The sequence below is a fragment of the Artibeus jamaicensis genome, unplaced genomic scaffold (genome assembly GCF_021234435.1).
Source record: "Artibeus jamaicensis isolate MK-2021 breed Jamaican fruit bat unplaced genomic scaffold, CSHL_Jam_final contig_240, whole genome shotgun sequence".
Lineage (NCBI taxonomy): Eukaryota > Metazoa > Chordata > Mammalia > Chiroptera > Phyllostomidae > Artibeus > Artibeus jamaicensis.
Window position 1 is genome coordinate 24138088 of NW_026521506.1, and position 14417 is coordinate 24152504.

Sequence of the window (14417 nt, forward strand, 5' to 3'; positions counted from 1 at the left end):
AAAAAAAGTGGCACAATGCCTTAGTTATAAATAGTGAAGTACAATAACAAGGGAACACTGCATTGCAGTGCTCAAATGTTTTGTAATAAGTTCTGCTTAAACCACTGTTTCCTTCATTTGTAAGTAGTCACCTCTCATTTATCTATCATACGAATGAGTAGTGGCAAAAAGGGAACAGACTGGATTAGAAAGCCATGACTCAACAAAGGAACTCTCAAAGTACAGACTCAGCTATCCTCCATTTCTTTTTCACTCATGTTTAAATGTATTAAGGTCATCAGTTAATTCAAGGGCAGAGAAATGTCAGGTTATCACCACAAGTGTCAAATGCTCATGAATGTGGAAATCATTGTATTTTGCTACCAAAATGAGATTTAAAAAAATTTCAGAGGTATGTGTACAAACCCAACTGGTCTGAAATAAGCCTGATGTGGAAACAGGACTTTGGAGAAAGGTAAGATGTAGCATTGACCCCAGCTATCCTTCAGGTATTTTTCCATGAATTCTCCTCTCACCTTTCTCAAGTTATTTTGGTGTTAATGTAGTTAACAGCTAGTTGCTAACCCAATATCCCTTTTTTTCTTCCTTAGTGACAGTACCCTAAAGTTGTTGGCTGTGTCAATGTGCTTTACCAAATGACTGCATTTTTTAATCTCCCTTACAGAGAGAATAAGCAGGAGGAGTAAGTTTTGGCCAACATAATGTAGGAAAAATGTTATATAGGACATTCAGGAAGTTTCCTTAAAGAAAACTGACTTCATTGCCTAAGCTGCCTTATTCCTTTTAATGACTGGAACACAGATGCAATGGCTGGAGCTTCAGCAGTTGTCACAGACCACATTAGGAGAGTGAGACCGGAAAAGAGAGGGATTTCTGGTACCTTCAGAATTGTACTTCCAGCCCTGGATGCCTAGTCCTGGAATTATTTTATTTTTATTTTTATCTTATGTACCAAAAATAAAATCTTGCCCTGGCTTCTGTGGGTCAGTGGATCAAGTGCTAGCCTGCATACCAAAGGGTCACCAGTTCAATTCCTAGTTAGGGCACATGCCTGGGTTGTGGGCCAAGTCCCCAGTTGGGGGGTGTGAGAGGCAACCAATTGATGTATCTCTCACACATCAATGTTTCTCTCCCTCTCTTTCTTCCCCCCTTTCCCTTCTCTAAAAATAAATAAATAAAATATTTTAAAAAAATTAAAATCTGGTTAAACCCCACTGGGTTCTCCTTTGCTTAAAGCATAAGCTTTGTCCTTCAATGGTTGTCCAATAGGTATCCCCACTATGCGGTGTGGTGAAGAAGGAGACTTTATTCAGTGCAAAATAGCTCAATGTGATACAGCAGGGCTGTGAAAACAGCATGGCTCTGAGGTGGCCCTGGGGTGAGGCAGCTGCAGAGCCAGATGGCTGTGAGGCCAGGCCCCTGTCCAGCTAGACAGCTCTGCTCTGCTCCTTGCTGGTCAGGGTCGTTCTGCTGTTTGCCAGTTTGCTCTGGCCTATGCTGGTCTGCCTTGTTCTGGGGAGACAGTTTCAGATCCAGGCGGGGAAATGCAGTCTTTGGTGGAAAAGAAAAGTGTGTTCCTAGTCCTGAAATTATTTTAGATGAGAGAAAAGTAAAATTCCCTATTGCTCAAGCCAGTAGCAATTTGGATTTTTTTGTGTGTGTCAGGCAGCTGAATCAAATACTACTTGATATAAAACACCAATAAGTCCCCAAAGCTAAAAAAAAAAAAAAAAAAGAAAAGAAAAGAAAAAGATGGGGAAAAGCAGATGCAACAGTATTAAAGAAGTGAAAAGGGAACAGAATCTGTTCTGTCCAAAATATGCCTCTTTGGAATAAGGATTCTTTTATGTTGCTTTTTTTAAGCAGACATCAAAGAAGCTCTGAAAACAAAGTAAAAGTTAGTTACCCTTTCTAAAGAGACACTTTCGTTTATGTGGTAAATCTTTTTTTTTTTTTTGCAAGGGTGTTTCCCTCTCTTTACCAGGAATAGGAGAATGATTCCACATCTGAAGAAACTCTTGTCAATGGAGAAGGCATGGACTTAAATCTTTGTAACAACCTCACCTCCCTTACTGTGCTTTGCCTGAAAACCTGGTTCTCCCCTGCCCAGCATTTTCTTTTGTCATTAGCTGGAGATGGTATTTAAGGTAGGAGCTGGGGTTATATGGGGGGGATTGGAGTGAATCAGTTTTCCTGGATCTCTCCTATGTTTATAGGAGGTATCAATGTTTTTAAACTTCTGTTTTTTTGTTATTCCCACCCCCCCCCGTTAATCTGTCTTTTATTACAAGGGGGTCTTAGCCAAGAACTAGAAGGGTAGAGGTAAAATTATTTTTCCTGTCCTACATAGCCTCGGTTTTTCAAGTGTAAAGTGGGAACATAATGTCACCTACTTAAATGGTTGTTATATGGATTAAATGAGATAATTAAGCATTTAGCTTAATGCCTTAGCTTGCAATAAGTGCTTAGGAAATGCTAAAGTGGATGAATAAATGAATGCATATGTGAGGACTACATACCATGGAGAGGACTAAGAAGGTGCCTTTGACGAGTGACGATGTAGTTTGGGAGACAGAAAGGCATGTGCTGCAAACGAAAGCCAACGATATGACAAATTCCTCACCAAGAACTTATAGATGGCAAGAACTGCAGAATAACTGAGGAGTAAACCATGTTGGATGGTGCAACATGATAATCTAGGCAGACCTGACCTTGCAAAAAGCAGCAGAATGAGAGGAGAATGGAGCACTGGGGACAAATTAAAGATTCTTCTGGATAAAGATTTACTGGATAAAACATAAATTTTCTCAGGGTTGGAATGCCCAAGGAACTAACTGGATACAAATGCATCCAATAACAAGCACAGTTCTGGTAATTTATGTCCAAATATTCTACCTTTGACCCTAATTGTTTGGTTTCAAGTTATAGGTGGAAAAGTAGGTTCTGCAGAAAGTACCCCTCACAGGGTGATCTGATCAAAAATTACCAACTGGGCATTGTGTAGTGAGTAGTCATGCCCCAGGCATGTAACTTTTAAGTAAAAGGCTCACTTATCTTTGCCTTAAGTCCAGCCCTGCCCATTGTTTTCTGTGAATCCAGATTAACGCCTCTTCCAAATGCCTCTTTTCAGACCCCTCCTTCTAAATGGTGACCACCCTTAAGAGAATACAGAACCTCATCAACTGTCCTGTCAACCAATCCCTGCCTTGCGTTTCCCCACCTTCATATCATCTTATGAAAGTTTCCTCCTCAATTGCAAATGTGTAAAAGAAGCTTCCAAACTGTTATTCTTAGGAGCATTTGAGATTTCGCCATCCAGCATATGATGTCAGTTTGGCTCAAGTAAGCTCTTATAGAAATTCTCTACAAGTCTGGACATTTCTTTTGCTGACAAACTCAAGTCAGGGGAGTGGTCAATACAGCTGGAACTTTTGCCCTAACCTTTCCATTCACATGGACCTAACTGTGATAAAAATGGTAATTCTCTATATGCCTGGCCCGTTTAAACTTTCTAGTGTACTTTCAGCAATTATCTCTCAATTTTCACCTCAGTACTTTAAGATTAAAACATTTCCCCATTTCAGCCCTGAGCAGAGTGGCTCAGTTGGCTGAGCAGCATCCCAAAAAACAAAAGGTCCCCAGTTTGATTCCCGATCAGGGCACAGGCCTGGGTTGCAGGCCTGGTCCCTGGCTGGAGTGTGTGTGAGGGGCAATCTATGTTACTTTCCCTCTCTTTCTCACTCCCTTCCTCTCTCTCTAAAAATACATAAATATTTTTTTAAATTCCCCCATTTTAGATGTGCAGAACCTGAGACCCCAGGAAGGGAAGTGATGTGCTCAAAGTATGAGATCAAATAAAAAGATATAGAACGTACCTTTCTGGCCTCCCAGATGAGTTAGGAATCCTTTCTCTCTCACGCTTTGGCACCCTGTGACAATCTCCGGATAGTGCTGTCTTCCACACCAGATCCTCTTAAAAGGAGATGCTTGTCTTGTACACCTCTCTGTCCCCAGTGTGACCTGGCATAGAATAGATTCTCCAGAAAATTTTAATGACTGTAACAAACATTTAATAAATTACTGAAAGGGTAAAAAAATAAATGAATGGATGGGCAAACTAACTTGAGTCTCTCAATATCTTTGATAAACTGTGTCTCAATGAATGAAAATCAAACATATACAAATTATCTGTGTACTCTTCCCTTGCTGGCAGTTGTCTATGATGTTTCCTTTATTAAATAACTAGAGAGAAAAAAATATATAGTATACATTGTTCATGCAGCTTTCAACTGGCTTTGGAACAAATGTGAGTAATATCGTCAATCCAAAATATTAAAAGATGATAAATATAATTTTTAATTTACAATAGTATTGTACACTTCTTAATCATCAAATAAGAGCATTAAAAAGGAACTAAATTTTCCCTGATTGCTGTGGCTCAGTGGGTTGGGCATTGTCCTACAAACTGAAAGGTCACCAGTTTGATTCTTGATCAGGGCACATGCCCAGGCACACGCCTGGGTTTTGGGCCAGGTCCCTGGTTGGGGACATGCAAGAGGCAACCAATCTGTTTCTCTCACACATCGATGTGTCTGTCCCCCCCTCTCTCTTTCCTCCTCCCTTCCCCTCTCTCTAAAAATAAATAGATAAAATCTTGTAAAAAAAAGGAACTAAATGGAGCTTCTGCTATAGGTTAGGAGCTGTTGTGGGTTCAATACTGTCCTTTAAAAATGCGTGTTTACCCAGAACCTCAGAATGTGACCTTATCTGGAAGTAAGGTCTCGGCAGATGTAATTATTTGAGGATTTCCATATAAAATCATCCTGAATGTGGGGTGGCCCTAAATCCAATGATTGATCTCTTTATAAGGAGGAGAGATATGGACACAAAGACACACAGACACAGATTAGACAGAGACACAGAGAGACTGGAGTGATGCTACCACAAACCAAGGGTTACCAAGGATTTTCAGCAACTTTTGGATGCTGGGAGAGCAGTGTGCTATGGTTTCTCCCTCTGAACTTCCAAAGCAATCAACCTGGATTTCAGACTTCTGGCCTCCTGAACTACAAGAGAACACATTTCTGTTATTTTAAGCCACCACATTTGTGGTGATTTGTTACAGCAACCCTGGGAAACTAATACAGAGACCTAACAAATGTTCCCCTTTAATCTTTACAACAGCACAGTCAGACAGAAATCATTGTATATTTTATAAAGATGGTGCATCAAAAAGAAAAGGTAACTCCTTTTATTCATCTGACATGAATGCAGTGTGTATTCTGTGCTAGACTCTGCTGTATACTGAGAAACAGAAACATAAATAACTGCATGAGGAAGCACGAATTATAAATGATCAAGGTTGAACCTAGGTCTGCCTGACTCCAAAGGCATGATATTCTCATCACACTGGAAAGCAATGGTCCTACACTGCTCCTCAATCATGTGGTGCTAATGGCAACCCAACACTGTCTACCAAGTCTTCAAATGTAGAAACTGCAATTCACTGATGGTCCCATCTGTGTCTCAGTGCTTTCCTCCCAGTAAGACCAAGCAGGGCAACAGGCCACATGTTTTGGTTTCTGCAAACAAAATGCTAAAGGTGAAATTTATCTCTTTAGATTAGGGGCTGAAATAACAGCCTCTTTCTTCCTTAGAAAGTGAAAATATTCTTTTTGCAGATGCTTCCCTACTCCACTGAAAAGAGGGATTTGTAGCATCTGCTCATCACATCTGGGTCAAGGGCAATATGGCTGAAAATGATTGTTTGGTTTTATTGAAAGCCCCATGGTGGTGTAAAGGACAGTGTAGGAAATGGGAGTAGCCTGACCCATGGACATGAACAATGGTGTGGGGATTGCCTTAGGGAGTCAGGGCTACTGGGTGGTGGGGGGCAAGGAGGGGGAAATTAGGACAATTGTAATAGCACAATCAATAGAACATAATTTAAAAAATAAAAATAAATAGATAAAATGCCAAAAAAAGAAAGAAAACAAAAAAAGGTTTGTTGGATCCTGATTCTTTGTTTTCTGCTCCTTTATGAGGTTTGACCATATTCTATTGTAACTGGGTTCAAATTGTACATTTAGCCAGCTTGAAATGAAATGTAAGTAAAAATAGCCATCAATGTCACTGTTGACACAAGTGACAAATTTATATATACCTATTATGCCTGCCTCAAAATATTTTCACTGATTTTTGCCATGCACAGAGCCACCTGGCCCTGGCTAACTGACACTGAAATCCCATTCTCTCATCACTTCTTCGAAGTCCTGAGTCTGGTTATAGGAGAGAGGGGCATCTATAATTCTCATCTAAGCTTCTTTTCAGTCTTCACTGTGCTGGGCCCTTCCAGTATAGAAAACCATACCTTTCAATTCTATAACTTTATTTACATTCAGAAATTCTCTCTTTTCCTTATTCTTTCTTTCTAAAATTCCTAAATTCGTGAAATTTCTAAAATGTATTTCCTATTCTCTGAATATCCCCTTTTATGGATGATATGTCTTCTCTTATCTTTGAATATTCTAAGGGTATTTTTGTATTAAGTGAATGTTTTCTAGTGTAATATTTTAATTCCTTAAATGATTTTTTCCCACAATATATTTACTGTTTTCTTAGCCCTACGGCTTACTATAAACATTTTAACATTCCAGAATCTACTTAAATTTATGCTGACTTAATTCCAATGAATAATGTTATAACTCTATAGCTCAGTTCTCTATATAATTATATAGCTCTATTCTTTCCCTTTTAATACTATTAGTGATAGCTATTAATAGATCTACATATATACAATCCTAAGAATACATTATTTTAATTGTTACTTTATATAATCTCATGTAATACAAAGAAGCCGAGAGAACAAAAGAGAAAGTATATATTTATAGAGTGTATTATATTAATCTTACTTACCATTTCTTGTTCTCTTCATTTATTCCTGTGGATTTGAGTTCTCATCTGGTCTCAATTTCTTCCTCAAATACAACTTTGTGTTTATTACATTGTTTTGTTATTGTCAAATATTTACATTGTTTTGTTATTGTCAAATATATCACTTTTATGTATGTTATAGATCCAATAATACAATCACATAAAACTTAATTTATATAATTTCAAAAATCATTTCACAGAAGGAAAGCAAATATGCATTTATACTATCTTTATAATTATACAATTACCTTCACCAGTGCTCTTTGATATTTTGTGTGGATTCGAGTTTCAGTCTGGTGTCACTTGCTTTTAGCCTGAAGAACTTTTGTATTTTTTGTAAGCCAGATGTGCTAGCAATTAATTCCCTCGGTTTTTGTTTATTTGGAAATGTTATCCCCCGCCCCCATCATATTTGAAAGATCATTTTCTTGAGTCTAAGGTACTTGGTTGCAAGTTTCTCTTGGCCTCTGTCTGCTATGTCAAGGGTCCTATGGAGCAGCAGCAAGAGCCTCCAGCTCTATACTGTTCTCAGAGGCCCCCAGGCATCTTCAAGACTGGTGAGATGGGAACCAAAAGCCCCAGGAAAGCTGGAATGGTGGATGCCTGCTCTACCCTTCTCTTTCCCCCTGAAGGAGAGGCTGCCAAGGTCGATCAGCCTCTGTCACTGTACCACAGGTCCTTTGGAGCAGCAGCTCAGTGCCCAAACTCTTTTTTTTCCCCTCAGTGGCTTCTGGGCATCTAGAGTATGCCATAGCCCATCAGCACCCTGAAACAAGCAAGGCCGAAGCCAGACCACCAGGCAATCTCCCTGAAAAGTCAGAATGTTGGACTACAGTCCCATCTTCTCCTTTTCTCCCCAAGGAGAATGGGGAGCTGGGAGTTTCCTTTCAATTGTGTGTGTCACTGTGCCAGGGAAGGGACTATTTTAGAGAGGGTGTCAGGAATTTTCCTACTGGTTTTGATGGGGCTCGTTTTCGCACTGGCCTTGGGTATAAGAGCCACTTAATTGGTTTCTGAATTTCTCACAAAGGACATTGCTTCACATGTTTTTTGTTAAATTGCCGTCTCTGCAGGAGGTGTGGGGCTTCCTATTCTGCCTTTGGGTGAATGGGAGGGGAAAGAGCAAGATCTTGCTTTGGAGATGCTAATTTAGATTGGCCTATAAAGCAAGCAATTGCGGAAGTCAAGTAAGCAGTTAGATTTGAGTCAGGACTTCAGGGAAGAGGGGCTGCGTAGGTTTTGACTTTTTAAAAGACACAAGAATGGAATCCTGATGGTAAGTGTTTTTGCATGTTTGTTCAATTTTGTTTTGTTCACTTCTTAGAACAATTCCTGGATCATATAAGAACTATAAATATTCATTAACTAGAAATTGCATCTTTCTGTCAGGTAGTGAAGATTCAAAAACATATACTGCTCGGTCGCAAAAAAAAAAAAAAAAGAAAATGTTACCCTTTGCGACAGTATGGATGGACCTGGAGAACATTATGCTCAGTGAAAATAAGGCAGCCAGAGACAGACAGATACCATTTGACTTCACTCATGTGGAATCTAATGAACTAACAAGGAAAATGGGCAGACTCAGAGATGGAGAGCAGGACAACATCTCTGGGGGGTGGGGTGGGAGAGGTTAGGGGGTGGAGGGATTGAGGAAAAAAGGACCCATGGACACCAACAGCAGTGTGGTGATTGCTGGGGGAGTGGGGGTGGGGAAAAGAGGTCTAAATGGTAATGGAAAAAAAACAATAAAAAGCCTTGGCTGATAGGACTCGGTGGATTGAGCACCCGCCTGTGAACTGAAAGGTCATCAGTTCGATTCCCAGTCAGGGTACACGCCTGGATTGCAGGCCAACTCCTCCGCTGGGGGCACAGGAGAGGCAAGCAACCACACATTGAGGTTTCTCTCTCTTCCTCCCTTCCCTTTGCTCTGAAAATAAATACATAAATTCTTTAAAATTTTAAAAAATACAATAATAAAATATTTAAAAACAACATGTGGTCAACCTATCATGCTGGATCAGAAGTTCATAGTGACAAATCTCTATCCTTAAATTGTATATTTGCCTTCCGGGAAGTGAAATAGATATTTGAACCAAATATGGTAAAGAGTATGGTTATATTATTTTAGGTTCAACTTGTTAGGAAGTTACAAAGTCCAGTGATTAATAATAATCATTGTTTGAAATCTGGCTCTGAAAAACCTCTAGAAATGTCACCCCAAATATGGTTTTTCAGATTTATTTTGAAAGAGAGGGAAAGATAGGGAGAAAGAGGAAAGAAACATCAACATATGGTTGCCTCCTCCATGCCACCAACTGGGGACCTGGCCTCCAACTTAGGCATGTGCCCTGACTAGGAATCAAACTTGCGACCTTTTGGTTCACAGGCTGGAGCTCTATCCACTGAAGCACACCAGCCAGGGCCCAAATATGTTTTTTATTGTACTTTTTTCATTACCATTTGTTCCCCCTATGTCCACCTCCACCCACCCCCCACAATCATCACACCTTTTACCTTGTCCATGAGTTCTTTCTTTTTTTATGCTCAATCCTTCCACCCTCTAACCTTCCCCCCAATACCGTAGCTGTCAACCTGCTCTCTATCAATGAGTCTGTCTCTCTATTGCTTGTTAGTTCATTTTGTTCATTAAATTCCACATATGAATATCATATGGTAATTGTTTTTGAAACTGACAGCATTCTGAGTATAGTTACAAAGCATCAAAGATTACCAGTTTTAAACAGCTCATGAAACATAAGGTAACTGGTACTTTTGAATAAGACTCTGCTCATTTAGAAACTATTCATTATATTGTTCATAATTAGTTTAAATACTTAGAACAGAAGAGTGTGATATACACAAACTTGTGTTTATAATTACTTAATTAGGTATCCAATCCATTTGCTGATTTGTTCATTTGAATATAATTAGTTAAATTAGTTAACAATTGAAGGTTTTTTTTGTAAGGTTTTATTTATTTATCTTTTAGAGGGGAAGGAGAGAGGGAGAGAAACATCAGTGTCTGGTTGCCTTTCATGAGCCCCCTACTGAAAACTGGCCTGCAGGGAACCTGCCTGCAACCCAGACATGTGCCCTGACTGGGAATCGAACTGCAATCCTCTGGTTCGCAGGCTTGTGCTCAATCCACTGAGCTACACCAGCCAGGGCTACAATTGAAGTTTTGAACCAACCTAGGGCTGGTCCTTATATTGAAAACACAAAAATCAGAAGCTTACACTCTAGCTAGCACGCCTCTAGAATCCTTCAGCATTTTTCCTATCAGATCTGTAACAGAGGGTGTAATCAGAACAACAAATTTTAGACATGAGTTTTCATGTTTAAAACTTCATGTAAATCACATTCCAAATACAGGAATTGCCTGAAACTATTCTACAGGCCTGGCTGCCCTTGCATCAATAGGGTAAAAGAAAAAACGAGGCCCAGTAGTTTGTTCTTTGCAGTGACTCCCTCTGTTGAGAATTCCAACCTATTTTCATGGGATTCTGCTGCCTGACAGCACTAAAAGTATTAGTTGAATTCTACACTGCATTTTGCCACATCTGGTTTAAAACTAGATTATTGCCACATGTAATTTGAATGACCCTCATGTGAGATGCTTGTGGAATATACAAAGGGACAGATAATAAAGGCTTCATCCGGCATAAAGATAGTTTGAATGGCTGGAGAATTGGCTGCTAAAAAATGTATTGGGTTGGCCATAAAGTCTGTTAGATTTTTTTCTATACAATGGCTTTAGTAGTGCTTAGTTGTCTTTAACTTCACTCAAAGCAGTTGTTTTGTTAGATTGCATTGTGACAGCTGTCATACCGGTGTGCCTTAAAAAAAAACTTACCAAAATTTAATTTTTGTGCAGCTGTTTTAATACTGAAGATGGATGAAAATTTGCAACATTTTCAGCATGTTATGCTTTATTATTTCAAGAAAGGTAAAAATGTAACTGAAACACACACAAAAAAATTGTGTGGTGTATGAAGAAGGCGCTGTGATTGATTGAACATGTCAAAAGTGGTTTGCAAAGTTTCTTGGTACTATTGACATTTTGGCCAAGTAATTCTTTGCTGTGGGGCTGCCTTATGCATTGGAAGATGTTTAGCGGCACCCCTGGCCTCTACCCACTAGAAGCCAATAGCAGGAGATAGCTGGCATACTCTAAATATCCAAATCAATAGTTACTGGTGAAAATGAAAAAATGCCTTTTATCCTATGAAAAAAAGGCAACAAATGTTTTTGCCAACCTAATGTGGTAAAATGTAAACTAGATTTTACCTGCACTGTAACATGCATGCATGCATGCATGTTACAGTGTGTATGTATATGTTACATATACTAAACATACATGCTATACTATAGTGAGGTTGTGGAGGAGGAAACCTATGACCCTTACTTGGCAAAAGAACATACCAATTATGGACAAAACAATTTGGTTTAGGTCTATTTGCAACTCTTTTTTCTGTGCTTTTTATGGCACTTATTCCCCATCTTATGTTACAGGTTTTGGAAAATTTAATTCTTACCTGCACTACTGAACACCTTGGGGGCAGGGGCAGTGTTTAATTGTTCACTTTTATGTTCTAGCCCTAGACCCATGCCTTGAACATAATAAGCACTCAGTCAATACTGATCGAGCAAAGTAAACTTGTGAGATTATTATCTAAGCTCAACTGAATTTGACCCCATACCTTGAATCGAAGTAATGCATAACCATGATTGAAAGCTGTGTAACCTGTTCAAGAAAAATAATCAACCTTCTCTTTAAGAGGTCATTCATTCCTTTTTATTTTTACGATCTTGGTCACATTAATGAAAAACAAAAACTCAATTTTAAATAATACCAATTTGCATCTAAATAATTAGAGAACCCTTAAGAAAAAGTGACCTAAGCCTTGGCCAGGTGGTTCAGTTGGATGGAGCATCAACCTGAGAGGACAGCGAGAAGCTAAAAATAGGGAAACTGAGACAGATAGCTGGACACTATGACTAAGCAATTTATAGCCAGGTACAGATGGTTACCAGGGCAGTGCTTGGCAGGGGGCAAAACTGGGAAAACAAGGACCACATGCCCAGGGTAACCTCTTGTCCCCTGTCTTTTTCTTCCTGGAGATAACTTCTAGGCCTCAGTTGTTTCAGCTCCAGGCCCAGAAAAGCAGCCAAACCAGGTGGGAGACAACAGAACCAATTGCAATGACTAAATGAGCCCTACCCTGTCACTGACCAATCAGTGGAGACCATGGCCCTGAAAGGGCACACTTGGAAAACTGATGAATATTCTGCTGAAACCCTCCCCTGGGACCTCCCCTATCCCCACTCACAGAGAGGGAGCTAGGCCTCAAGACAAGGACCTAGGGTATGTGTTGTCCCTCTGAAGAGGGGCCAGTACCATTTCCTTTCCCATCTCCCCCCCTCCCAACTTCTTCACAGGCACACCACTCCTAAACTCTAAGGCAATGGGTAGTTGGTAGCTTGTCCCAGGCTGACTCCCTGAACCTGTTCCCAAAGCCACCTCTTCTCTGACTTCCCAGTGGGCTAATGCAGCCCAGCCTGGGCTCTCCTGTTGCTTCCTCTATGCTAACTAAGCCCTTCCCTGTTTCACTGTCCCCAGCTTTAATAAATGTACCCTCATAGTGACCCTGGACTCCAGTTGGGAATCCAATCTTTCCTACATGAAGTCAAGAACCTATACACTACCAGCTGGTCCTAGGCAGGCCCACTCAAAGCCAGGCCCTGGGTAACAAACCTGTGAACCAAAAAGGTTTCTGATTCGATCCCCAGTTGGGGTGAGTATAGGAGGCAACTGATCAATGTTTCTCTCTCACATTGTTTCTCTCCCTCTCCCTTCATCTCTCTAACATCAGTAATAAAACATACCCTTGGATGAGGATTTAAAAAGGTAACTTAAGATTTAATTGGTATTATGTGTATTGTAAAGTCTTATAAAGTAATTTATTCCAAAGTGGTACAAAATTCATTTTTCACTAGTTTTAAAACTAACCTCCTATATTTTCTATTAGTTTTACTAGACCCAGCGTTATTTCTTTTTGAATGTTCAGAACATGAACAAGGCACTTGTTAAACTTTGCCTAGTATCTCATATTTTATCACATCATCCCAAATATGTTTTATTTGAATATAAATTTATTTTGTAGAAATGAAAACAACATAAACAAAATTTCCACTAAAAACACAAAATAGTCCTAAACAGTGGATCTAAAAGGATATAGGTAAAACATAGCTGAGGCACTCTTTTTTTTTTTTTTTGGTAGAAATCTCAAGTTAAGAATACTTGATGAACATGTATTTATGGGAGACTTTTTTACTTGCTTTTGCAAACTCACTTAAGACTAAAATTTTTACTTAATATTACTCCTTAGGAAAACAAATTCACTTAAGACTAAAATTTTTACTTAACATTACTCTATAGGAAAACAGATTCACTTAAGACTAAAATTTTTACTTAACATTACAGAAGAACAAATTCACTTAAGACTAAAATTTTTACTTAACATTACTCCATAGGAAAACAAAATCACTTAGGACTAAAATTTTCACTTAACATTACTCCATAGGAAAACAAACAAGACTACATAGCACCTTAACAGATAATTTTATATTTGAAATTTAAAATCTCTGTCTCCAAATTTTATAAGCCATATGACTTACTTTAAGCAATATGTTCATTCTTTTTAAAGAAAACATGTAAGTAACATTTTATGCATTATTGTATAAACATACACAAAATTTGACTGGTTGAACAAAGTCAAAAAAAAGGACTCTTATCCATAGGTCTTAATTAAGGATATTCTTGCCAGCCCAGTGATGTGATATCACTTAGACCAAAAAACAGAGTCCAGAGCCAGTCTAAAACTTCTCTATTACCCAAATATACCTTGAGTTCACTGAAAAAAATCAGCTGGGTAATCCTATGTAAGCTTTGTAGAATGCTTACTGAGAAGGGAAGAACAGTTCTCCCTGAAATACAAAATGACTTTTAATGTGGAAGCTTTAGCAGTTCCTTTCTTTACTATTATCTACAAATATTGTAACACTTGAATAGAACTACAGGAAGCCCATGGCAGTAATAGAGAATATTGATTCTCCTAGGTTAGAAAAATGTATTTATAGCAACTATTTTAAAGACAACTTTCAAAAATTCCTGGTAATAGCTAAGAGAACTAGAAAAGTAAAATTAGCCATTGGGCACTGCCTGTTCTAGAACAGTGGACTCTAACAGCACCTCCACTGCTGGGGGAAAAAAACCATTAAGTCCTTCACACAACAGAAAAACAAAAGACCAAGCTATTTAGGAATAACTGTTCCATATAGAGAAGAACTGTTCAACACAGAGCAGCCAAATTACAAGGTAATTTTTTTGCATGACTATACATAGTGAACTATATATTATGCAGCTTTCTTTAAAAAGCACTGAAACCTCCAACAGTTATATGTATCATATCATAAAGAACAAC